Source organism: Schistocerca americana, chromosome 1, assembly GCF_021461395.2.
Source record: "Schistocerca americana isolate TAMUIC-IGC-003095 chromosome 1, iqSchAmer2.1, whole genome shotgun sequence".
Taxonomy (NCBI): domain Eukaryota; kingdom Metazoa; phylum Arthropoda; class Insecta; order Orthoptera; family Acrididae; genus Schistocerca; species Schistocerca americana.
The window spans coordinates 652687254-652711871 of NC_060119.1; positions in this window are offsets into that span (position 1 = coordinate 652687254).

A 24618-nucleotide genomic window follows, 5' to 3' on the forward strand; every position below is an offset into this window, starting at 1 on the left:
GTTAACAAATCGTTAAACTCAGGAAATGAGGAAGAACTTGGGAATTATAAACTATGCACGACGTTCAGCTAGGTATCCACTCTTAAAGAATGCATATAGAATCATATTGGTGTAACGGGGTGACGAGAACTGATGGAGTGTGATGACATGCAACCGAATGCGAAAAGGTCTGTCGTAGATCGTCAAGCGGACGCTTTGTTTCAGATTTGGTCATCTTATATCTTCCAGTTCTATAGCACCGTTTGAAATTATGCAGCTCTCCACTGCCTTCCTTGATGTCGCGCGCAGACTGATGTGCATAACGCAGTATGACACTATCGCGCACATCCTTCACTATCACGAGCTTCCTCGGAAAGTGCAGACATCAGTTCGTGTAATAAGTGCGCCTTATCCTCCCCTGAATACCCGTAGTTTTCCTTATGCAGTGCACTATCATATTTCTGCAGAGTTATAGGAAATTGTTCATAATTATTTTTTACTGTGTTCCGTTTGATTGTCCATGCACGTAATTATGTTTATTTTCCGGTCCTTGGACAACGGTTGTCCTTTACTGCGTTTCACTGGAGACGGTATTTGTGGCTCCCTGTCCGACAAGGATGATGAACTGCATGCCAGGACACCTTTTCGACATCACTTTCAGTTGTTAAGCATGTATCGTCATCACTGTTCTCTTGAAGTATATTGACCACACAGTCGATCGTATACACCACACATTCCACGGACTCATCATGGAGAAATGCTAATATTTCATCTACCACTTCTTTCTCATTCTGAGAAATTCCTGGGGCTCCTATCTGACGAAATGTCAACTTCGGAAACTGCTGTCGTAGCTATAAAGCGATGCTTATTTTGTTTATCGTTACTATTTCTGAGCTTTGCATGAACACCGCTAGTGCGGTAGCACTGTTGTGAGTTACTCGTCGATTCAGCAGTTCAACTACGTTCCGTAGCCTCATGCTGTGTTCACCGTTGAAAATCTCCTGTCCCGCCCCTTGTTGCCTTAGGCAGCCAATATTGTGGCTGCATGGTAGACAATGTGTGGGCCGTCGAATGTCAACATCATTGACCTTTTGCGACCTCGCTCTCAAGAGGTCCTTTATAAGTCCCGTACGAACAGCTTAAATTAGAACAAACATACAGAAAATATTGTGGGGAAGGCGTTTTATTGACAAAACACTTAGAAGATGCATCAGGTGTACTAAATAGACTGTCTTTACCACACTTGTCCGTCCTCTTCTGGAGTGTTGCTGCGTGGTAAGGGACGCGCATCACATAATGATTATCGGAGGGCATAGAAGAAATTTAAAGAATCGCAGTCCTTTTGTATTATCGGCAAATACGGGAGAGAGTGCCACAGATATGCTCAGCGAGTTGCGGCGACAATCATTAAGACCAACGGATTTTTCATTGAAACAGGATGTTGTCATAAAATTTCAATCACCAGCCTTCTTTTCTGAATGCGGAAATGTTTTGTTGATGCCCATTTACATGGCAAGAAATGATAAATGTATTAAAAGAAGAGAAATCAGAGCTTGCACGGAAAGATTTAAATTTTCGTTTTTCCCCCAGTCTTCGAGAGTGGAGCGGTAGACAAATAGTTTGAAGGTGTTTAGATGAACCCTCTGCAAGGCACTTAATTGTGAATTTCAAGAGTAGTCATGTAGATGGAGAGTGGACGTATATCTTTAGGGTTTGGAAACGTGGGAGAGACATCCTAGCGGAATGAATTATAATGTTGGTGAGGGGAAGTAGATGGAGACGTTTGTTCCAGTCCGGTATATGGTGAAATTTTGATCTTCTTGGAAAGTCCATGTTTTGTAAGTGTAATGAATAATATAGACAAAGGGATCGAGAAATTTTCCATTACACAAAAGTGAACCTAAGTTTCAGAAAAAATGGCTACAGTGATGAAGTATCCAGTAAATATAGTTTGGAATATCTAACACGTTACTGAACAATGCAATATATCAAACACCTCCCACTTCAGTTGCAGAAATCAGTTGGTTATTGTCTTTACTTTAATTATCAAAAAAAAAATGGTTCAAATGGCTCTGAGCACTATGGGACGTAACATCTATGGTCATCAGTCCCCTAGAACTTAGAACTGCTTAAACCTAACTAACCTAAGGACATCACACAACACCCAGTCACCCGCCGGGAATCGAACCCGGGAACCCGGGTGCGGGAAGCGAGAACGCTACCCCACGACCACGAGCTGCGGGCTTTAATTATCAAAAATGGCTCCGAGCGCTATGGGACTCAACTTCTGAGGTCATAAGTCCCCTAGAACTTAGAACCAGTTAAACCTAACTAACCTAAGGACATCACACACATCCATGCCCGAGGCGGGATTCGAACCTGCGACAGTAGCAGCAGTGTGGTTCCGGACCGAAGAGCCTAGAACCGCTCGGTTACTACGGCCGCCTCAGTCAGTTATCTACGTAATTTTTATTCAGAGAAGATGTTGTCGCTGCCTGCGTCGGACGAAACGAATGTTAGAAACCTTAGTGTAGGGCTTCTGTGTCTGTCCTTGAACGGCGCAGATGTATTTATAGTTACGTCGTATACGATACTGATGAACTAATAAAAACTGGCGGGTTCTTAAAAGATGTCTCCGCTAAATTACTCAATTTTAATCCATGCCTTTTTTATGTTTATAAGAGTTCGCCTCGAGACGCAAAGTACAGATAGCGTTTCATACTTTTAGGAGGAAGTAATGTTGCAATAAAAATATTTTATAACAAACGATTGCAGATAAGCAACGAGGGTAGTAAAGACCAATAAACTGATAATGACGAAATAAAGTAAATACAAAGGTAGTCCCAAACGTAAGGCCCATTTTTTACATGTACATAGACCTGTTTATTTCTACAATGGTTTACATCAGTTTACATATGGCTCAAATGGCTCTGAGCACTATGGGACTTAACATCTTAAGTCATCAATCCCCTAGAACTTAGAACTACTTAAACCCAACTAACATAAGGACATCACACACATCTATGCCCGAGGCAGGATTCGAACCTGCGACCGTAGCAGTCCCGCGGTTCCTGACTGCAGCGCATAGAACCGCACGGCCACCGCGGCCGGCTCATCAGTTTACAGCTTGAACATTTAGCCATTTTTCGACATAATCACCATTTCGGTCGAAGCATTTTTGTAGACGCTGTGGCGGTTTTTGTATGCCCATGTCATACCAGCTCGCCGCAATGGTGTTCAGAAAGTTATGAACCTCCTCTTTCACCTCGTCGTCGGAGCTGAATCGCTTTCCGGCCAAATGATCTTTTAACCTAGGGAACAGATGATAGTCGCTGGGCGCCAAGTCAGGACTATAGGGTGGGTGGGTGATTATGTTCCACTGAAACTGTTGCAGGAGAACAACGGTTTGCCGAGCGGTGTGTGGGCGAGCGTTGTCATGGGGAATGGGTACGCCCTTGCTCAACATTCCTCTTCTCCGGTTCTGAATTTCCCGTTTGAGTTTTTTCAGTCTCACAGTACCTGTCAGCGTTAATTGTGGTCCCAGTGATTCAGCTCCGACGACGATGTGAAAGAAGAGGTTCATAACTTTCTGAACAGCATGGCGTCGAGCTGGTATGACATTGGCATACAAGAACTGCCGCAGCGTCAACAAAAATGCGGCGACAAAAACGGTGATTATGTCGAAAAATAGCTAAATGTTCAAGCTGTAAACTGATGTAAACCATTGTAGAAATAAACAGGTCTATGCACTTGTAAAAAATAGGAGACCTTACTTTTGGGATTACCCTCGTAAATACACTCCTGGAAATTGAAATAAGAACACCGTGAATTCATTGTCCCAGGAAGGGGAAACTTTATTGACACATTCCTGGGGTCAGATACATCACATGATCACACTGACAGAACCACAGGCACATAGACACAGGTAACAGAGCATGCACAATGTCGGCACTAGTACAGTGTATATCCACCTTTCGCAGCAATGCAGGCTGCTATTCTCCCATGGAGACGATCATAGAGATGCTGGATGTAGTCCTGTGGAACGGCTTGCCATGCCATTTCCACCTGGCGCCTCAGTTGGACCAGCGTTCGTGCTGGACGTGCAGACCGCGTGAGACGACGCTTCATCCAGTCCCAAACATGCTCAATGGGGGACAGATCCGGAGATCTTGCTGGCCAGGGTAGTTGACTTACACCTTCTAGAGCACGTTGGGTGGCACGGGATACATGCAGACGTGCATTGTCCTGTTGGAACAGCAAGTTCCCTTGCCGGTCTAGGAATGGTAGAACGATGGGTTCGATGACGGTTTGGATGTACCGTGCACTATTCAGTGTCCCCTCGACGATCACCAGTGGTGTACGGCCAGTGTAGGAGATCGCTCCCCACACCATGATGCCGGGTGTTGGCCCTGTGTGCCTCGGTCGTACGCACTCCTGATTGTGGCACTCACCTGCACGGCGCCAAACACGCATACGACCATCATTGGCACCAAGGCAGAAGCGACTCTCATCGCTGAAGACGACATGTCTCCATTCGTCCCTCCATTCACGCCTGTCGCGACACCACTGGAGGCGGGCTGCACGATGTTGGGGCGTGAGCGGAAGACGGCCTAACGGTGTGCGGGACCGTAGCCCAGCTTCATGAAGACGGTTGCGAATGGTCCTCGCCGATACCCCAGGAGCAACAGTGTCCCTAATTTGCTGGGAAGTGGCGGTGCGGTCCCCTACGGCACTGCGTAGGATCCTACGGTCTTGGCGTGCATCCGTGCGTCGCTGCGGTCCGGTCCCATGTCGACGGGCACGTGCACCTTCCGCCGACCACTGGCGACAACATCGATGTACTGTGGAGACCTCACGCCCCACGTGTTGAGCAATTCGGCAGTACGTCCACCAGGCCTCCTGCATGCCCACTATACGCCCTCGCTCAAAGTCCGTCAACTGCACATACGGTTCATCCACGCTGTCGCGGCATACTAACAGTGTTAAAGACTGCGATGGAGCTCCGTATGCCACGGCAAACTGGCTGACACTGACGGCGGCGGTGCACAAATGCTGCACAGCTAGCGCCATTCGACGGCCAACACCGCGGTTCCTGGTGTGTCCGCTGTGCCGTGCGTGTGATCATTGCTTGTACAGCCCTCTCGCAGTGTCCGGAGCAAGTATGGTGGGTCTGACACACCGGTGTCAATGTGTTCTTTTTTCCATTTCCAGGAGTGTAAGTAAATATAAAAGTTATAAGATGATTAAAATAAAGGGAAAATCGTATAAATGGATGATGCTATACATGACTTAAAGTATCTTGCTATTTTGCTAGAAATGAGGTTGCAATGAATGTACGGATTCCTTTCAGTTTGAAGGGATTTAAAGGCTGACAATCCACTGTGAGAACTACTACATAAAAACGCCAAATTTCTGGAAGACTAGAATCTAAAACGCGCGTCGCGGTCCGGCACTCTATATCACGAGGACACGACGCAAAGAATAATGCATAACTTCTTTCTATTACAACTGGGACACGGGCATAAATCGGGCACGCAGCTGGCCCGGTGGCGGCGCCGTGCGGTGAGGTACGGCGGGAAATAGCTTTGGCCCCGTGGCTCGTCCATATAGTGCGGCGCGGCGCGGCGCGGTGCGGAAGCCCCCGTCGGCCGGGAGATTTGCTGGCGGCGCAACCGAGCGAGGCACGCGCCTCCTGCAGCTGCGGGCGCAATATTTCCACGTGGCCTAATATACTGTGCTGCGCGCCGTCACACTACAGCGCTGCTTTGGTTCTCATCTAACATCGATATCCGTATGTGTACTCTGCAAGCCATCATTCCATATGCGGGGTAGCTTACACCTCAAAAGCTGATGCACATACCACTCTGCCCCCTTTCTTCTTTTTACCACTTGCCTGTTCAGTTCCTGTGCGTGAACGTTTATCTTCAGGTATTTGGATTCCGTAGAAATATTGGAACACGTGAGGCAATACTGACCGTACGACTTATCTTAGAAGAAAGATTAAGGAAAGGCAAACCTACGTTTCTAGCATTTGTAGCCTTAGAGAAAGCTTTTGACAATGTTGATTGGAATACTCTCCTTCAAATTCTGAAGGTGGCAGGGGTAAAATACAGGGAGCGAAAGGCTATTTACAATTTTTACAGAAACCAGATGGCAGTTATAAGAGTCGAGGGGTATGAAAGGTATGCAGTGGTTGGGAAGGGAGTGAGACAGGGTTGTAGCCTCTCCCCGATGTTACTCAATCTGTATATTGAGCAAGCAATAAAGGAAACAAAAGAAAAGTTCGGAGTAGGTATTAAAATCCATGGAGAAGAAATAAAAACTTCGAGGTTCGCCGATGACAGCAAAGGACTTGGAAGAGCAATTGAACGGAATGGATGGTGTCTTGAAAGGAGGGTATAAGATGAACATCCACAAAAGCAAAACGAGGATAATGGAATGTAGTCTAATTAAGTCGGGTGATGCTGAGGGAATTAGATTAGGAAATGAGACACTTAAACTAGTAAAGGAGTTTTGCTATTTAGGGAGTAAAATAACTGATGATGGTCGAAGTAGAGAGGATATAAAATGTAGACTGACAATGACAAGGAAATCGTTTCTGAAGAAGAGAAATTTGTTAACATCGAGTATAGATTTAAGCGTTAGGAAGTCGTTTCTGAAAGTATTTGTATGGAGTGTAGCCATGTATGAAAGTGAAACATGGACGATAAATAGTTTAGACAAGAAGAGAATAGAAGCTTTGGAAATGTGGTGCTACAGAAGAATGCTGAAGATTAGATGGGTAGATCACATAACTAATGAGGAGGTATTGAATAGAATTGGGGAGAAGAGGAGCTTGTGGTACAACTTGACTAGAAGAAGGGATCGGTTGGTAGGACATGTTCTGAGACATCGAGAGATCACCAATTTATTATTGGAGGGCAGCGTGGAGGGTAAAAATGGTAGAGGGAGACCAAGAGATGAATACACTAAGCAGATTCAGAAGGATGTAGGTTGCAGTAGGTACTGGGAGATGAAGAAGCTTGCACAGCTAGAGTAGCATGGAGAGCTGCATCAAACCAGTCTCAGGACTGATGACCACAACAACAACAACAACATCGATCCTTCTATTTGTTTGAATGACGTACTTCTTTTGTTTCCGTCAGTTGTTGTTGTTGTTGTTGTTGTTGTTGTGCTGGTGATGGTGTTCTTCGATCCGAAGACTGATCTAATGAACCTCCCCACGCTAATCTATCCTGTGCGAAACTCTTCATCTCTGCGCAACAACCACACTCTGCATCCATTTGAACCTGATCACTGTCGTCAAGGTTTGTCCTCCCTCTACAATTTTTACCACCCGCCCGCTTCCTAAACTTCCTTCCATTAGTTTTTTTGGACAACATGGTTGTGGAGATGAAGCAGCGGTTAGTACGATTAATCAATTATTCAAAAACAGTCTTAATCGTATTTATTATTATTATTATACCAACAACCGGTTTCAACCCGACGTAGGGGTCATCTAATGGGCGTTTACACTATTGGTCGACTGCTGGTGGTGTCACTCCTATCTACATAACGGCAGTTTCCTGTAGTTTCCTGCCGTTATGTGGACAGGAGTGGCACCACCAGCAATCGACCAATGGTGTAAACGCCCAGAAAATGACCCCTACGTCGGGTTGAAACCGGTTGGTGGTATAATTATAATAAATGCGATTAAGACTGTTTTGAATTATCCAAAAAATGGTTCAAATGGCAGTGAGCACTATGCGACTCAACTTCTGAGGTCATCAGTCGCCTAGAACTTAGAACTAATTAAACCTAACTAACCTAAGACATCACACACATCCATGCCCGAGGCAGGATTCGAACCTGCGACCGTAGCGGTCGCTCGGTTCCCGACTGCAGCGCCTAGTACCGCACGGCCACTCAGGCCGGCCTTTGAATTATTGATTCCTTCCATTACCAAATGTGCGATTCCTTGATGCCTCCTGAAGTCTCCTAGCAACCGTCCCTCCTTTCAGTCAAGTTGCGCAATAAATTTCTTGTCTCCCGAATTCGATTCAGTGCATCTTCATTACTTATTCGATCTACCCATCTAACCTTCAGCGTTGTTCTGCGGCGCAACATTTTTGAATCACCGGTTTTCTTCGTGTCTGAACTACTTTCGTCCACGTTTCAACTCTGTGTAAGACTGCACTCCACAAAAATTCCTTCACAAAAGATTTCCTAAAATATAAACTCAGGTTATATGTTCAAAATTGTGGGGTCTTGCCCACTCGTCGCTAATATGGTGCCTACGGGATGCATCGTTCTCAGAATGCTATGCGACAATTCAAACAAATAACATTAGTAGTTTTATTTCTATAAATCAGTCGACAATACTTAACTTTGGAGATACATCAAATGTCGCTAGCGAGAGGCGACAATGGAAACAGTAAAGTTCTTGCTGTACGCAAAGTTCCTGTAAGCTGACACACCACTGATAACTGCCGCCCGCGATTCGATGCCGATCTGCGAGGCTAGCAGGAGCGTCGCTTTTATTCACGTCTTGCAGGGGTCGCGGCACGGTCCAATTCCGCGTACCATTGGCCGCCGTTTCCTCACCACCTTCTATGGTCTTGCGTTCCGCATCTTTGTTCCGGCGTTTGTGGTTACGCCAGAACAAAAATTTCTCTTTTTAAGAATGACTTTTTTTGCTATTACTAGTCTGTATAAAAGCCTCACAATTTTAGCTATGGTTCGTTGTTTTGCCACCTACAAAGCAAAATTCATCGACTACTTTTAATGTGTCATTTGCTAATCTAATTGTCTCATCATCACTTTATTTAATTTGACGTTATTCCTTTGTTCTTGTGGTAGTTTTATCTTGACACCTCCTTTCAGCACACTATCCTCCATTTGTTTAATGTTTTAATGGAATCTCTCCCCCTATTTCTGATTCACAGCACCTAGATTTTCCACACAGCAGCTCATGGGTACCCGTGGTCTAGAGGTAGCGTCTTTGGTTTATAATCAAAACGTCTTCGGTCCCGGGTTCGATCCCCGCCACTGCCTGAATTTTGATAAATAATCAGCATTGGCGGCCGAAGACTTCCGGCATAAGAAGTCAGCCTCATTCTGCCAACGGCCTTGTCAAAGAGGGCGGAGGAGCGGATAGAGGTTCAGGGCACTCTCTTGTCCTAGGGGTGGGAAATTGCCCCTAAAGGCGGAAGAATCAGCAATGATCAACGACATGAGGATGCAGAAGGCAATGGAAACTACTGCATTAAAGACACGTAACGTGTATCCACAGGACATGTGGCCTGTAATTGAAGAAGTGTCATGATGATCTCTCCATTGGCAAAAGATTCCGGAATAGTCCCCCATTCGGATCTCCGGGAGGGGACTGCCAAGGGGGAGGTTACCATGAGAAAAAGATTGAATAATCAACGAAAGGATAACGTTCTACGAGTCGGGGCGTGGAATGTCAGAAGCTTGAACGTGGTAGGGAAACTAGAAAATCTAAAAAGGGAAATGCAAAGGCTCAATCTAGATGTAGTAGAAGACAGTGAAGTGAAGTGGAAGGAAGACAAGGATTTCTGGTCAGATGAGTATCGGGTAATATCAACAGCAGCAGAAAATGGTATAACAGGTGTAGGATTCGTTATGAATAGGAAGGTAGGGCAGAGGGTGTGTTACTGTGAACAGTTCAGTGACCGGGTTGTTCTAATCAGAATCGACAGCAGACCAACACCGACAACGATAGTTCAGGTATACATGTCGACGTCGCAAGCTGAAGATGAACAGATAGAGAAAGTGTATGAGGATATTGAAAGGGTAATGCAGTATGTAATGGGGGACGAAAATCTAATAGTCATGGGCGACTGGAATGCAGTTGTAGGGGAAGTAGTAGAAGAAAAGGTTACAGGTGAATATGGACTTGGGACAAGGAATGAAAGAGGAGAAAGACTAATTGAGTTCTGTAACAAGTTTCAGCTAGTAATAGCGAATATCCTGTTCAAGAATCACAAGAGGAGGAGGTATACTTGGAAAAGGCCGGGAGATACGGAAAGATTTCAATTAGATTACATCATGGTCAGACAGAGATTCCGAAATCAGATACTGGATTGTATGGCGTACCCAGGAGCAGATATAGACTCAGATCACAATATAGTAGTGATGAAGAGTAGGCTGAAGTTCAAGACATTAGTCAGGAAGAATCAATACGCAAAGAAGTGGGATACGGAAGTACTAAGGATTGACGAGATACGTTTGAAGTTCTCTAACGCTATAGATACAGCAATAAGGAATAGCGCAGTAGGCAGTACAGTTGAAGAGGAATGGACATCTCTAAAAAGGGCCATCACAGAAGTTGGGAAGGAAAACATAGGTACAAAGAAAGTAGCTGCGAAGAAACCATGGGTAACAGAAGAAATACTTCAGTTGATTGATGAAAGGAGGAAGTACAAACATGTTCCGGGAAAATCAGGAATACAGAAATACAAGTCGCTGAGGAATGAAATAAATAGGAAGTGCAGGGAACCTAAGACGAAATGGCTGCAGGAAAAATGTGAAGACATCGAAAAAGATATGATTGTCGGAAGGACAGACTCAGCATGCAGGAAAGTCAAAACAACCTTTGGTGACATTAAAAGCAACGGTGGTAACATTAAGAGTGCAACGGGAATTCCACTGTTAAATCCAGAGGAGAGAGCAGATAGGTGGAAAGAATACATTGAAAGCCTCTATGTGGGTGAAGATTTGTCTGATCTGATAGAAGAAGAAACAGGAGTCGATTTAGAAGAGATAGGGGATCCAGTATTAGAATCGGAATTTAAAAGAGCTTTGGAGGACGTACGGTCAAATAAGGCAGAAGGGATAGATAACATTCCATCAGAATTTCTAAAATCATTGGGGGAAGTGGCAACAAAACGACTATTCACGCTGGTGTGTAGAATATATAAATCTGGCGATATACCATCTGGCTTTCTGAAAAGCATCATCCACACAATTCCGAAGACGGTAAGAGCTGACAAGTGCGAGAATTATCGCACAATCAGCTTAACGGCCCATGCATCGAAGCTGCTTACAAGAATAATATACAGAAGAATGGAAAAGAAAATTGAGAATGCGCTAGGTGACCATCAGTTTGGCTTTAGGAAAAGTAAAGGGACGAGAGAGGCAATTCTGACGTTACGGCTAATAATGGAAGCAAGGCTAAAGAAAAATCAAGACACTTTCATAGGATTTGTCGACCTGGAAAAACCGTTCGACAATATAAAATGGTGCAAGCTGTTCGAGATTCTGAAAAAAGTAGGGGTAAGCTATAGGGAGAGACGGGTCATATACAATATGTACAACAACCAAGAGGGAATAATAAGAGTGGACGATCAAGAACGAAGTGCTCGTATTAAGAAGGGTGTAAGACGAGGCTGTAGCCTTTCGCCCCTACTCTTCAATCTGTACATTGAGGAAGCAATGATGGAAATAAAAGAAAGGTTCAGGAGTGGAATTAAAATACAAGGTGAAAGGATATCAATGATACGATTCGCTGATGACATTGCTATCCTGAGTGAAAGTGAAGAAGAATTAAATGATCTGCTGAACGGAATGAACAGTCTAATGAGTACACCGTATGGTTTGAGAGTAAATCGGAGAAAGACGAAGGATATGAGAAGTAGTAGAAATGAGAACAGCGAGAAACTTAACATCAGGATTGATGGCCACGAAGTCAATGAAGTTAAGGAATTCTGCTACCTAGGCAGTAAAATAACCAATGACGGACGGAGCAAGGAGGACATCAAAAGCAGACTCGCTATGGCAACAAAGGCATTTCTGGCCAAGAGAAGTCTACTAATATCAAATACCGGCCTTGATTTGAGGAAGAAATTTCTGAGGATGTACGTCTGGAGTACAGCATTGTATGGTAGTGAAACATGGACTGTGGGAAAACCGGAACAGAAGAAAATCTAAGCATTTGAGATGTGGTGCTACAGACGAATGTTGAAAATTAGGTGGACTGATAAGGTAAGGAATGAGGAGGTTCTACGCAGAATCGGAGAGGAAAGGAATATGTGGAAAACACTGATAAGGAGACGGGACAGGATGATAGGACATCTGCTAAGACATGAGGGAATGACTTCCATGGTACTAGAGGGAGCGGTAGAGGGCAAAAACTGTAGAGGAAGACAGAGATTGGAATATGTCAAGCAAATAATTGAGGACGTAGGTTGCAAGTGCTACTCTGAGATGAAGAGGTTAGCACAGGAAAGGAATTCGTGGCGGGCCGCATCAAACCAGTCAGTAGACTGACGACAAAAAAAAAAAAAAAGCTCATGCATCAGTCGAAAACCTGCAACTTCAAGCACGTTCAGTCACCCAGTACCTTAAAGTTATCCAGCATCCTAGCTATCCATAAATTTTCTTAGCAACTCTCGTAAACAAGGTATTTGTGGTTACCAACAAAATTGTTGAGAACTTGTTTAAAGGATGTCCAAGATTATCTTTAAATTTCGTTCATTTTGTCTTGACATGTTCCGTCTTTCACTAGTTTCTGAACGTCTACGCAGACTAAAATCCCCGTCATTACCTTCTGATAGCAGCAGTAACTTACTGACCACATAATTGAATGTGTCACAATCTTGTGCTATACCTTGTTTCATAATTCTAAGTTTTATGTGAAGTGGAGGGAGAAGAATTTTTGGGTCTACCTTTGAACTGAGTTGAACATTCTCCCTTCAACTTCAGCGCGTTCTGATTGGCCAGGTGTTTGTCTTCTGCACAACAGTCCCATTTGCGTAGGAAGCAAGGCTTCTTCCACGCAACTTAAACTCACCCGATGGGAGCCTATGACATGGCCTTATCCCCAACCTTTACGCCAGTGTACACAAAATACACTTCTTTCACAAAGTCTGAGATATCTGTTTCGGCCTTTTTCATTACAAGTTTGCCAAGATGAATCGAAAGTGGTCAGTAGAATTAATGTAACATCTTTACCACAGGAAATTCTCAAAGAAGGTACCAGTCGATTTGTCACTCGTTTCTGAAGTCTACGTGGAAAAACATATAAAACAAGCATTTAGGCCTCAAGATTACCGTATCATCGAAATAGAGAGGCATCCTATAAAATTATATTTATTTTTATAACATTATTTTGCAAACCCTCACAGGGCAGTACTGGCATTGTTATAACGTTTGAACAGCTGCAGTTTGCATACATCACAGATATTCTACGTTTGTGTCAAAACGACTGTGTCGAGGCCTTGCACCCACTCAGACTGCAACCAACAACACGGACAGCTTATGGAGGCACGAATCTCAGAGGTACATCTCTACCCAGTCACGAGGCAGCAACCCAAGTATCGCCAGATGCCACTTGCCGGCGGACATTTCTCACTCTGTGGACCATGTGACCCAAAGTAGTACCTGCAGTATCATGGTTTCAGCGTAGTATTTAGGGCAACGCCCGGGCTACATGTGGCAGTTCTCTCTGAGAGAGTTTCCTGGGCCACGCGACACTGCTGCAGCGTTCCCATAACCAGTACCTCTCTCTGGAGCCCCCACTACGACGATGACGTCATCCACGTCGACCTTCACTTTCAGGAGTTGCCAGCTATGGATCTGCAGCATTCATGGTCTGTACCATGAAGACCTGTGGCCTCCAGTGACGTGATCGGCATGTCGACTTTGTAATATTTGTCGTTGTTTTTCATCGGGAATATTCCAGACTTGAACATTTGTGTGTCGCTTCAGGACTTTAACTTTTGCCCATCCCCTAGGGACTTTAACTTTTGCACTTCCCTTCAGGACTTTCTCTGTGGCATGCTTAGAGTATGGAGATAGGAGTTTGGAACTTTCAATATGCTGTGTCATTTTCAGTCCTTCAGCCTTCAGATATTATTATTCTTTCAATATTCGAGACGTGACTTGTTTTCAATCATTGTGTTCCAAACTAACTGCTGCCCTAGAAGATTGTTTGTGTGTGTTACAATAAACTTCATTTTTATTTTCTACCTGGTTGTGCACCACCCTTGGCCGAGATATCAAAAACTGCATATGACTGAACATTCTAGTTGCTTACCTGAAAGAAGAAGAAGTACTGCTGTCCCAGATCCGCACTATAAAACTGATGGACTAATTTACAGACATCTGCTGACACTGACACAGGAACATTGTCACTAGAAGGATTTAAGAGATAAGGCTGTAGCCACAGTTTATAGCGCTTCCTAGAGTTACTTAGGTGGAAGATCTGTGCCAGTTTATGACATGTGCTCCTACAGTAAAAACTGTTCAGTTGAATATGAGAACCTGTAACACCGAAATGCAGGTAAAATATCTTGGGCACCATCAAAATTTTTCGGTGTTTAATGTCCGTTCACAACTTGTGCTGTACTTCTAATTCTGAATCTGTAGGCTTTGTTACAGAAACTATGTTTAATGTATAGTGGATGTAATAGTGTGTTTATTTCTCAATGTATATAATATATGGTAATTTAAATGTAATATACATAATATATTGTAATTATAATGTAATCATCCCCGTATGAACCATGGACCTTGCCGTTGGTGGGGAGGCTTGCGTGCCTCAACGATACAGATAGCTGCACCATAGGTGCAACCACAACGGAGGGTTATCTGTTGAGAGGCCAGAGAAACGTGTGGGTCCTGAAGAGGGGCAGCAGCCTTTTCAGTAGTTGCAGGGGCAACAGTCTGGATCATTGACTGATCTGGCCTTGTAGCAATAACCAAAACGGCCTTGCTGTTGTGGTACTGCGAATGGCTGAAAGCAATGGGAAACTACAGCCGTAATATTTCCCGAGGGCATGCAGCTTTACTGTATGATTAAATGATGATGGCATCCTCTTGGGTAAAATATTCCGGAGGTAAAATAGTCCCCCATTCGGATCTCCGGGCGGGGACTACTCAAGAGGACGTCGTTATCAGGAGAAAGAAAACTGGCGTTCTACGGATCGGAGCGTGGAATGTCAGATCCCTTAATTGGGCAGGTAAGTTAGAAAATTTAAAAAGGGAAATGGATAGGTTAAAGTCAGATATAGTGGGAATTAGTGAAGTTCGGTGGCAGGAGGGACAAGACTTTTGGTCAGGTGAATACAGGGTTATAAATACAAAATCAAATAGGGGTAATGCAGGAGTAGGTTTAATAATTAATAAAAAAAATAGGAGTGCGGGTAAGCTACTACAAACAGCATAGTGAACGCATTATTGTGGCCAAGATAGACACGAAGCCCACGCCTACTACAGTAGTACAAGTTTATATGCCAACTAGGTCTGCAGATGATGAAGAAATTGATGAAATGTATGATGAGATAAAAGAAATTATTCAAGTAGTGAAGGGAGATGAAAATTTAGGAGTCATGGGTGACTGGAATTCAACAGTAGGAAAAGGAAGAGAAGGAAACGTAGTAGATGAAGATGGATTAGGGCTAAGAAATGAAAGAGGAAGCCGCCTGGTAGAATTTTGCACAGAGCAGAACTTAATCATAGCTAACACTTGGTTCAAGAATCATGAAAGAAGGTTGTATACATGGAAGAACCCTGGAGATACTAAAAGGTTTCAGATATATGTTATAATGGTAAGACAGAGATTTAGGAACCAGGTTGTAAATTGTAAGACATTTCCAGGGGCAGATGTGGACTCTGACCACAATCTATTGGTTATGAACTGTAGATTAAAACTGAAAAAACTGCAAAAAGGTAGGAATTTAAGAAGATGGGAACTGGATAAACTGAAAGAACCAGAGGTTGTAAAGAGTTTCAGGGAGAGCATAAGGGAACAATTGACAGGGATGGCGGAAAGAAATATAGTAGAAGAAGAATGGGTAGCTTTGAGGGATGAAATAGTGAAGGCAGCAGAGGATTAAGTGGGTAAAAAGACAAGGGCTAGTAGAAATCCTTGGATAACAGAAGAGATACTGAATTTCATTGATGAAAGGAGAAAATATAAAAATGCAGTAAATGAGCAGGCAAAAATGAATACAAACGTCTCAAAAATGAGATCGACAGGAAGTGCAAAATGGCTAAGCAGGGATGGCTAGAGGACAAATGTAAGGATGTAGAGGCTTATCTCACGAGGGGTAAGATAGATACTTCCTACAGGAAAATTAATGAGACCTTTGGAGAAAAGAGAACCACTTGCATGAATATCAAGAGCTCAGATGGAAACCCAGTTCTAAGCAAAGAAGAGAAAGCAGAAAGGTGGAAGGAGCATATAGAGGGTCTATGCAGGGGCGATGTTCTTGAGGACAATATTATGGAAATGGAAGAGGATGTAGATGAAGATGAAATGGGAGATACGATACTTAGTGAAGAGTTTGACAGAGCACTGAAAGACCTGAGTCGAAACAAGGCCCCAGGAGTAGACAACATTCCATTAGAACTACTGACAGCCTTGGGAGAGCCAGTCCTGACAAAACTCTACCATCTGGTGAGCAAGATGTATGAGACAGGCGAAATTCCCTCAGACTTCAAGAAGAATATAATAATTCCAATCACAAAGAAAGCAGGTGTTGACAGATGTGAAAATTACCGAACTATCAGTTTAATAAGTCACAGCTGCAAAATACTAACGCGAATTCTTTACAGACGAATGGAAAAACTGGTAGAAGCCGACCTCGGGGAAGATCAGTTTGGATTCCGCAGAAGTCTTGGAACACGTGAGGCAATACTGACCTTATGACTTATCTTAGAAGAAAGATTAAGGAAAGGCAAACCTACGTTTCTAGCATTTGTAGACTTAGAGAAAGCTTTTGACAATGTTGACTGTAATACTCTCTTTCAAATTCTGAAGGTGGCAGGGGTAAAATACAGGGAGTGAAAGGCTATTTACAATTTGTACAGAAACCATATGGCAGTTATAAAGAGTCGAGGGATATGAAAGGGATGCAGTGGTAGGGATGGAAGTGAGACAGGGTTGTAGCCTATCCCCGATGTTATTCAATCTGTATATTGAGCAAGCAATAAAGGAAACAAAAGAAAAGTTCGGAGTAGGTATTAAAATCCATGGAGAAGAAATAAAAACTTTGAGGTTCGCCGATGACATTGTAATTCTGTCAGAGACAGCAAAGGACTTGGAAGAGCACTTGAATGGAATGGATAGTGTCTTGAAAGGAGGGTATAAGATGAACATCAACAAAAGCAAAACAAGGATAATGGAATGTAGTCGAAAAAAGTCGGGTGATGCTGAGAGAATTAGATTAGGAAATGAGACACTTAACGTAGTAAAGGAGTTTTGCTATTTGGGGAGCAAAATAACTGATGACGGTCGAAGTAGAGAAGATATGAAATGTAGACTGGCAATGGCAAGAAAAGCGTTTTTGAAGAAGATAAATTTGTTAACATCGAGTATTGATTTAAGTGCCAGGAAGTAGGTTCTGAAAGTATTTGTATGGAGTGTAGCCATGTATGGAAGTGAAACATGGACGATAAATAGTTTAGACAAGAAGAGAATAGAAGCTTTCGAAATGTGGTGCTACAGAAGAATGCTGAAGATTAGATGGGTAGATCACATAACTAATGAGGAGGTATTGAATAGAATTGGGGAGAAGAGGAGCTTGTGGCACGACTAGAAGAAGGGATCGGTTGGTAGGGCATATTCTGAGGCATCAAGGGATCACCAATTTAGTATTGGAGGGCAGCGTGGAGGGTAAAAATCGTAGAGGGAGACCAAGAGATGAATACACTAAGCAGATTCAGGATGTAGGCTGCAGTAGGTACTGGGAGATGAAGAAGCTTGCACAGAATAGAGTGGCATCGAGATCTGCATCAAACCAGTCTCAGGACTGAATACCACAACAGCAACAACAACAACAATGTAATTATTGTAAATTGCTGGATAATAGCCAAGGAAATTTGATTTTTAATGTATCGATTGCAACAACGAAATGGCTGTAGCTGTGCCGTTGTTCATCTTTGGATATGTAGAGTCTCTGTCACGCTATGAGCAGAGAGGAAACAGAGTAGCTTAGTGCGTGTGTGTTTGTTGGGCGCTCACGCAGACGCGGTGTGTAGCTAGTGTAAGCTCACCTATTTCTTTAACCCGCGGGTATTGAGAGCATGGTAGGAGTGGATAGGCTGAGGAAGCTGCAGTGCTAACTGCTGCCTGTCCCATAATCATCCATGGCTTTGGAGACGACTCGTGGTTCTCAACCACCACCAGCAGCGGCAGCTCAGCATTGTCGTCGGCTACGTTCTTCGTCGTCCGCACAGCTACACCATCGTAAGACTGTTACGTGACAAAATATAACTAGTATTGTAGAGGCATTACCCAGTGACATTCCTTTCACAAAATAAGACTAACCCGAATTATAACCTGCAAAAGTTAAAACTTGTAGGGCACCTGTATTGTCATTGTCCTCACACATTTTTGCCAAGCAGGACCCCTTTCCTTCCCATGAAATCACCGAGTGTCTTAAAAATATTTAAATTGATCAACTATTTGCTGCCTGTTTTGTTTTTTTCCTAAAAACCAGTTTCAGTGTAAATTTTCTGCCTCAGTATCTGTCATTCTTGTCTTGCGTAAAGAGGCTTAACTAATTTGAAATTGTAAGTATTGATTTCATTCACTTAAAGTATTGTAAAACTTCACTGCCAAAACTAATAACTAAAGACACAGTACAAATTAAGAGTCCACAATTTCATTTACTCTGTATTTAGCTTAGCGAGTGACTTCTCCTGGCTTGGTATGTATTTGCTTGCCTTTTTCTAAATTTTGTATTACGTTACACTGAGGTTACTGAAAGTCATTTTTTACATAACAAAGTTTAAGTTACAGCCAGTCTTTTTTTAAACCAGTAACTTCATTTAACTTTACTTTCCACATTTAGTATTTCAGAATAAGTAAGTGCAAACTCAGTGCTCTCTGAGTCATTTATTTTCTCGTGAACTGTTATGTTGTGGAAAAGCATGGTGGTCTTCTGTTGCCACGCCAGTGATTATTTCTTTAAATTTATTTCCATTATCTTTCTTAAGAGTCTGGAGATTCATTGCCCTAGCGCGCTGGTGACCGTTTAATTATCCCCATTATAGCTAATCAATATTTTTTGTATTATCAGTATTTTTGGTATTAACTATTACGTGGTACCCTTTTTCCCACTGTATGGTTCGTGAGCGATTGTACTATATGCCACCCACTTCAAAATTATCATCTGTATTTAGATTAGGTTTAGAAGAGATCCTACCTTCACAGGGGTCTATTGTACACTTTTCTCCTACTAACCGGTATTATTTTCCTTATACATGATTACCTTACTCACAGTACAATTTCATTAGACATATACGATAACCGTCAATTATATCGCAATCATATAGGCCGATTAGGAACCGGGAGGTTACAAACCCGGGTAAAACTCCACACCAGCAAATAGTTTTACGTTGTCGCTGACGATTTCCAAATTTCTGCTGTGCTGCTGGTGTAACATTTCAGCCCTTAGTTGCAAGGGCATGAATTCCACTAACTGTATAATATGCTTACGACATTGCCTGCTCGAACATATCTGTAACGTTACATGGCCCTTCGTTCCATTACTCGATGATGTTTCCCAAGTGCAGTTGGTAATCGGTAACTCACGAGCTAGGCAGGTACCATTCATCTTCAGCTCAGTCAACGAAAACCTGAAGACTTGTGCTTCCCACGCCCATACCACGCACGTGGACGTAGCTTACAAAACCATCGTTAGACCAATGCCTGAATATTGCTAGCCAGCATGAGATCCGTACGAGTTAAGATTTACGGAACAAATACAGAAGATCCAATAAAGAGCAGCGCGTTTCGTCACAGGTTCATTTAGTAAGCGCGAAAGCGTCACGGAGACTGTCAACCGACTCTAGTGGAGATGCTGCAAGAGAGGCCTTCTGCATCACGGTGTGGTTTAGTGTTAAAGTTCCAAGGAGGTATGCTCCAACAGGACTCAACAAATGTATTCTTTCCTCTTACGTATACCTCGCGAAGACCGTAAAGATAAAATTAAAGAGATTCGAGCCCGCACGGAGGCTTTCCGCGAAACATTTGCGACAGTAATTGGAAAGGGGTGAAGCGGAAGTGGTCCATAAAGTACCCTCCGCCACACAACGCAAGGCGGCTTGATAAACATAGATGTAGATGGACAGGGGGTGAACAAGAATATGGAAACACCAAAAACACGACACATTACCGTGTGTAATACGGTGTAGGAAAATCATTGGTTTCAAAACAGCTTGCAGTCGTCTCTAGATGGATAAATACAGGTCCTGTATGGTTTTTAAGGGAATCTCAAATCATTCTTTCTGCAAAATAATGTCACGTTCAAGTTACGATGATGGAGGTGGACAGGGATCACGCACCTTCCTCTCGAAAGCAGCTCACATCGAGTCTGTAATACTGAGATCTGAGGACTGCGGTGGGAACGGGAGATGCGACACTTCTTCCTCGTGCTCACATAACCAGTCCTGGATTATGCGAGCTGTGTGAACAGCGGCTCTGTCGCCTTTGAACGCTGCATCACCCTTGGGGAACAAACATCCTGCCATGGAACAGAGCTAATCAGCCAAAATAGTCACACAATCACTGGCAGTAAGGCATCTGCATCTTGCTTCCAGATCTTCAGTGAGTGAAATGTGCATGAGTCATCGAGAGGGTGGCGCATCACCATATCTCAGCCACAACGATTAATGAACTCTAACGTAGAGATGAAGCAACATGGAGTAACGTACGCGTATCTCTCATCTCACCTCAGTTCGCGTTAGGGCTATTGTTGCTGTCAGAGGTGGCAACTCCATATACTAAATTTCACACGGTATACACCCACAAATTTAATCATGTATTTTTCCTAGAGTAGTGCATAAGCACAAAAAGTAAAATTTCGCTACTTGCTATCCTTCCCGTCCCCTCAATTCTAATGGCCAGCATTGTGCTTATTTTGATGGAGGCCACTTTCAGCAGTGGCCAAAGCTTAGGTACATCGCTTTATAACATGACACTGTCCTGAAATCTAAAGAATTTTGTGGCGGTAATGAATAGATGATATTTGAAGTGGCTAGTTGCATGCTGTGGCCGTGGTGGTCCAGCGGGTAGAGCACTAAACTCCGGCTCTGGAGGTCACGAGTCAAATCCTGGATAGCGGCGGCGGCCCCAGGTCCACTCATCCTGCTATCAAATTTTGTAGCGGGGATTTTCTCGGGACTGAAAAGCGGCAGTGGCGTTCGGCATGCTACCCTCCCCCTCCCAGTACCGCGACGAAGAAAGGCTGTACTGCGCCTGCTGCCACGCCAACATCTAAACCACGGGCTTTGCTTTTCCTTCTTACATACTCCTTCCTGAATAGTTGTATTTGGAGTAGTCGCAGTATTTGTTGTAACATTCATTATGTGCAAGAAACACGCGGAGCTAGACATAGCATTAGTGACTGGAGTCATTTGGGAAAGGAAACGAGAATCCATAGTAGAAAATGTAGTGAGAAAGTTTGATACAATATTTTTGTAAAAATTAATGTGACTAGAATGGAAAATTCTCGTACCATAGCACAAAGTCAGCGAATACGTCTTGGGCAGAATTAGGGATGTTAAAGAAGACAGTTAGCTTTTCGACTTATCTGGCAACCACAAAGGCCCTTAAATCAAAACATCTAGACATATTCACGCTTTTTTATTTGTTAGTTTTAGTATCCATTCATGCAATATAGTGCATCGCGTCAAGTAAAGGAACTTGATACGTGATGTCATCTCCTAAGGAACAAATCAACCCCCAGAAATTACAGCCATATGATATTAATACTGTTTATTATGGCTGGTGAATCTTATGGACTTCGGGCTCAGCATCAGGGACGTTAGCCTATAAATTCCAAGATGCAGGTGTGCCAACACCTTGGAGCTTAGACAGCCCACTGCGCTTGGAAAATAGGGTTAACTCGTAAAACAGCGCGAATGTATCAAGATGCTTCGATTTCGATGTACAGTATTTGAAGCTGCCATATAAGTCGAAACGCCAGTTCCCTTCTTTTACATGCATTACACTCCCACAGCACATATTCGCCTTTTTTCTGCTATAATTGAACATTTTTCATTCTGGTTCCCAACTTCCGCTCTGTTATAATTTTGACAACAGACCGCCATAGCTTGGCATCCGATGTACATTTTTGTTGACTCGGGCGACTACTGATCCGGCATAGGTGGTTTACTGTGTTCCGATGCTTGTTGCTTATATCGTGATAATAGATAAAGCTTTCACATAAAAAAACAGGACGAGCGTTAATTACATGTATCTGTCAACCTTCTTACAAAATATGAACTGATTCCCACAAGTTTGAAACCCAGAATTGCCGGGAGTAAAAGACCCAATAAAAAAACGTGTTTTTTGTACTTTAAATTTAAATGGGGCTAGATTTTTGAAAGAAAATTAATATTTTTTTTTCAATTTTATCGTAAGAATGCATTTTTTATTTATTTGAATCACTTCAAATCGTTTCCGATCATTCAGTCCTGGTAAGAATGAATTTTATGTGTCACATTTACCTAGACTGTACTCCATCGTACCTCGACAACGAGTCAAGATTATCAGATTAGAAGAATTTTATTTTGAGTTTCTACATTTATTCACCTTAATGCAAAGTTTGAACTGATTCGTACAAGCTGAAAGTACAGAAGTGACGCGCCTCAAAAACCCTCCAGAAAAGTGTTTTTTTTCAAATATTCGTAGGAAAAAATCAAATGGTACACATAAAAACTGTACCATTAGCTGAGCATTAACTTTAGCCCAATAAACATCTTTCACGAAAAGAATCAATCAATTCGCACACTTTGCCTTGTCTCCAGCTCCATTTCGTCGTTCAAACCTTGCTTAATATACTGCAACCAGTCAGACGGAATGGCTACACAAATGACCGTTGGTCTGGACTAAACCAAAAACTTTTCATCCCATGTTGTTAACTCAAATAGGAACCGAGCACCAAGACCTCCCTTCGCCCCGTGATTCTGCGTGCCACCTTCTCCGAAATAAGAGGGTGGTTTGGTAAGTCTGGTAAAAAGCAAGAAAAAAAACGTTTGTTTTGTAGACGGTTCCCCCTACTTCTCGGAATAATCCCCTTTGAGGGATATACATTCGCACAGAAATACTCTAGATCTTTCGTCCCATCGGAAAAAACAGGTTCTGTCAGGCTCAGCAAAATACTCGTTGACTACAACTATCACTTTCCCATCTGATGAAAATTTCTTCCTAGCAATCCAAAGTTCCAAGAAATCAGTTGGGACTAAGTCTGGTGAGCAGGGTGGACGAGGAACCAATTCAAAGCCCAATTCATGCACTTCCGCCATTGTTATCGTTAATGTGTAGTATGGTGCATTATCCTGGTGAAAGAGCGCTTTTTTGCGTTCCAAGCTTGGTTTTTTTTCAGCCAACGCAAGTTTCAAACGATCTAACAAAGAAGAATAATAGGGTGCACTTTTGGTTCTGCCTTTTTCCAAGTAATCTATGAGGATTATTCCTTGGGAATCCCAGAAAACAGTGGTCATCACCTTACCAGCTGACAAAATGCTCTTTTCCTTCTTCCGTGCACTTTCACCACCCTTTGTATATTGATTAGACTGTCGTTTTGACTCTGATGTGTAATGATGGATCTAGATTCCATCAACAGTCACAAATCGGAGCAAAAGGTTTGCAGAATGCGATTAAACTTCGCTACAGATTGTGCTAAGAAGTTGTGCCGGATGCATTTTTGGTCGGCTGTAAGCAATCGCCGCACCTACCGCACCCACAGTTTCTTTATAGCCAATTCTCCGTGCAGGATATTGTACCCTAGCTCATTTTAGATGCCTACAGTCTCAGCAGTCTCTCGAATTTTTATGTTGTTTGCATTACCATATCATGAATTTCGTCAATGGTTTCCTTTGTGGTGACCTCAATTGGACGGACGGAACGTGTTCCGACTTTGGTGCTCGTCGGATTACATTTAAATTCATTAATCCCAAAGCAAATGATCTTCAATAATGTTTCAGAATCCACGTGAATTTTGTTTTGATTTGCGCGTCAGACTAGCCCTTCAAATGAAAATGCTTAATAACAGCGTGGATTTTTTTTTCCATTTTCGGTCACAGTTGACACACTGACGAATTCGAACGGCTATTTGTAGTGAACTGTATGCTCTACGTTTTGCAATTCTTTATATGACACGTGGAGTAACCAAGCTTACCAACTATGGAGGGACAGCAAAAATGTTCCATTCTTTCATGGAAATTTACCAGACTTAGCAAACCACCCTCGCGAAACACTGTAAAGATTGCCACTTGTGCTCTGGAAAAACATTTCTGACAGACGGGCTGAGCTACGTGCGATATTTCACAGCTGCTCACTACGGAGAGCTAGAGAGAATTACAGTATAAAACTGGCGCCTGCGGCTGAAAGGAGCAGCCACAGTTGGCAGGAAAATGTCGCGTAAGAGGCGGTGCCGCCGCTCAGGCTGACGGGAAATGTCAGTTTGGCGGCGGAGCCGCTGAAATGTCAGCCCAGGCGCCGCGCCGCGCCGTGGGAACACGTCAAGCGCCAGTCCGGGGCTCCGCTTAGCCGTGGAGGTCTTTTTTAAACGAAGTTTGCGAGACTTTGGGCAGTGGTACTCTTGCATGCAAAACTTCGTACTCCCAGTGTTACTTGCTTTAACTTTCCCTTGCTGTTATTCAGTAATTGAGAAACTATGAAGC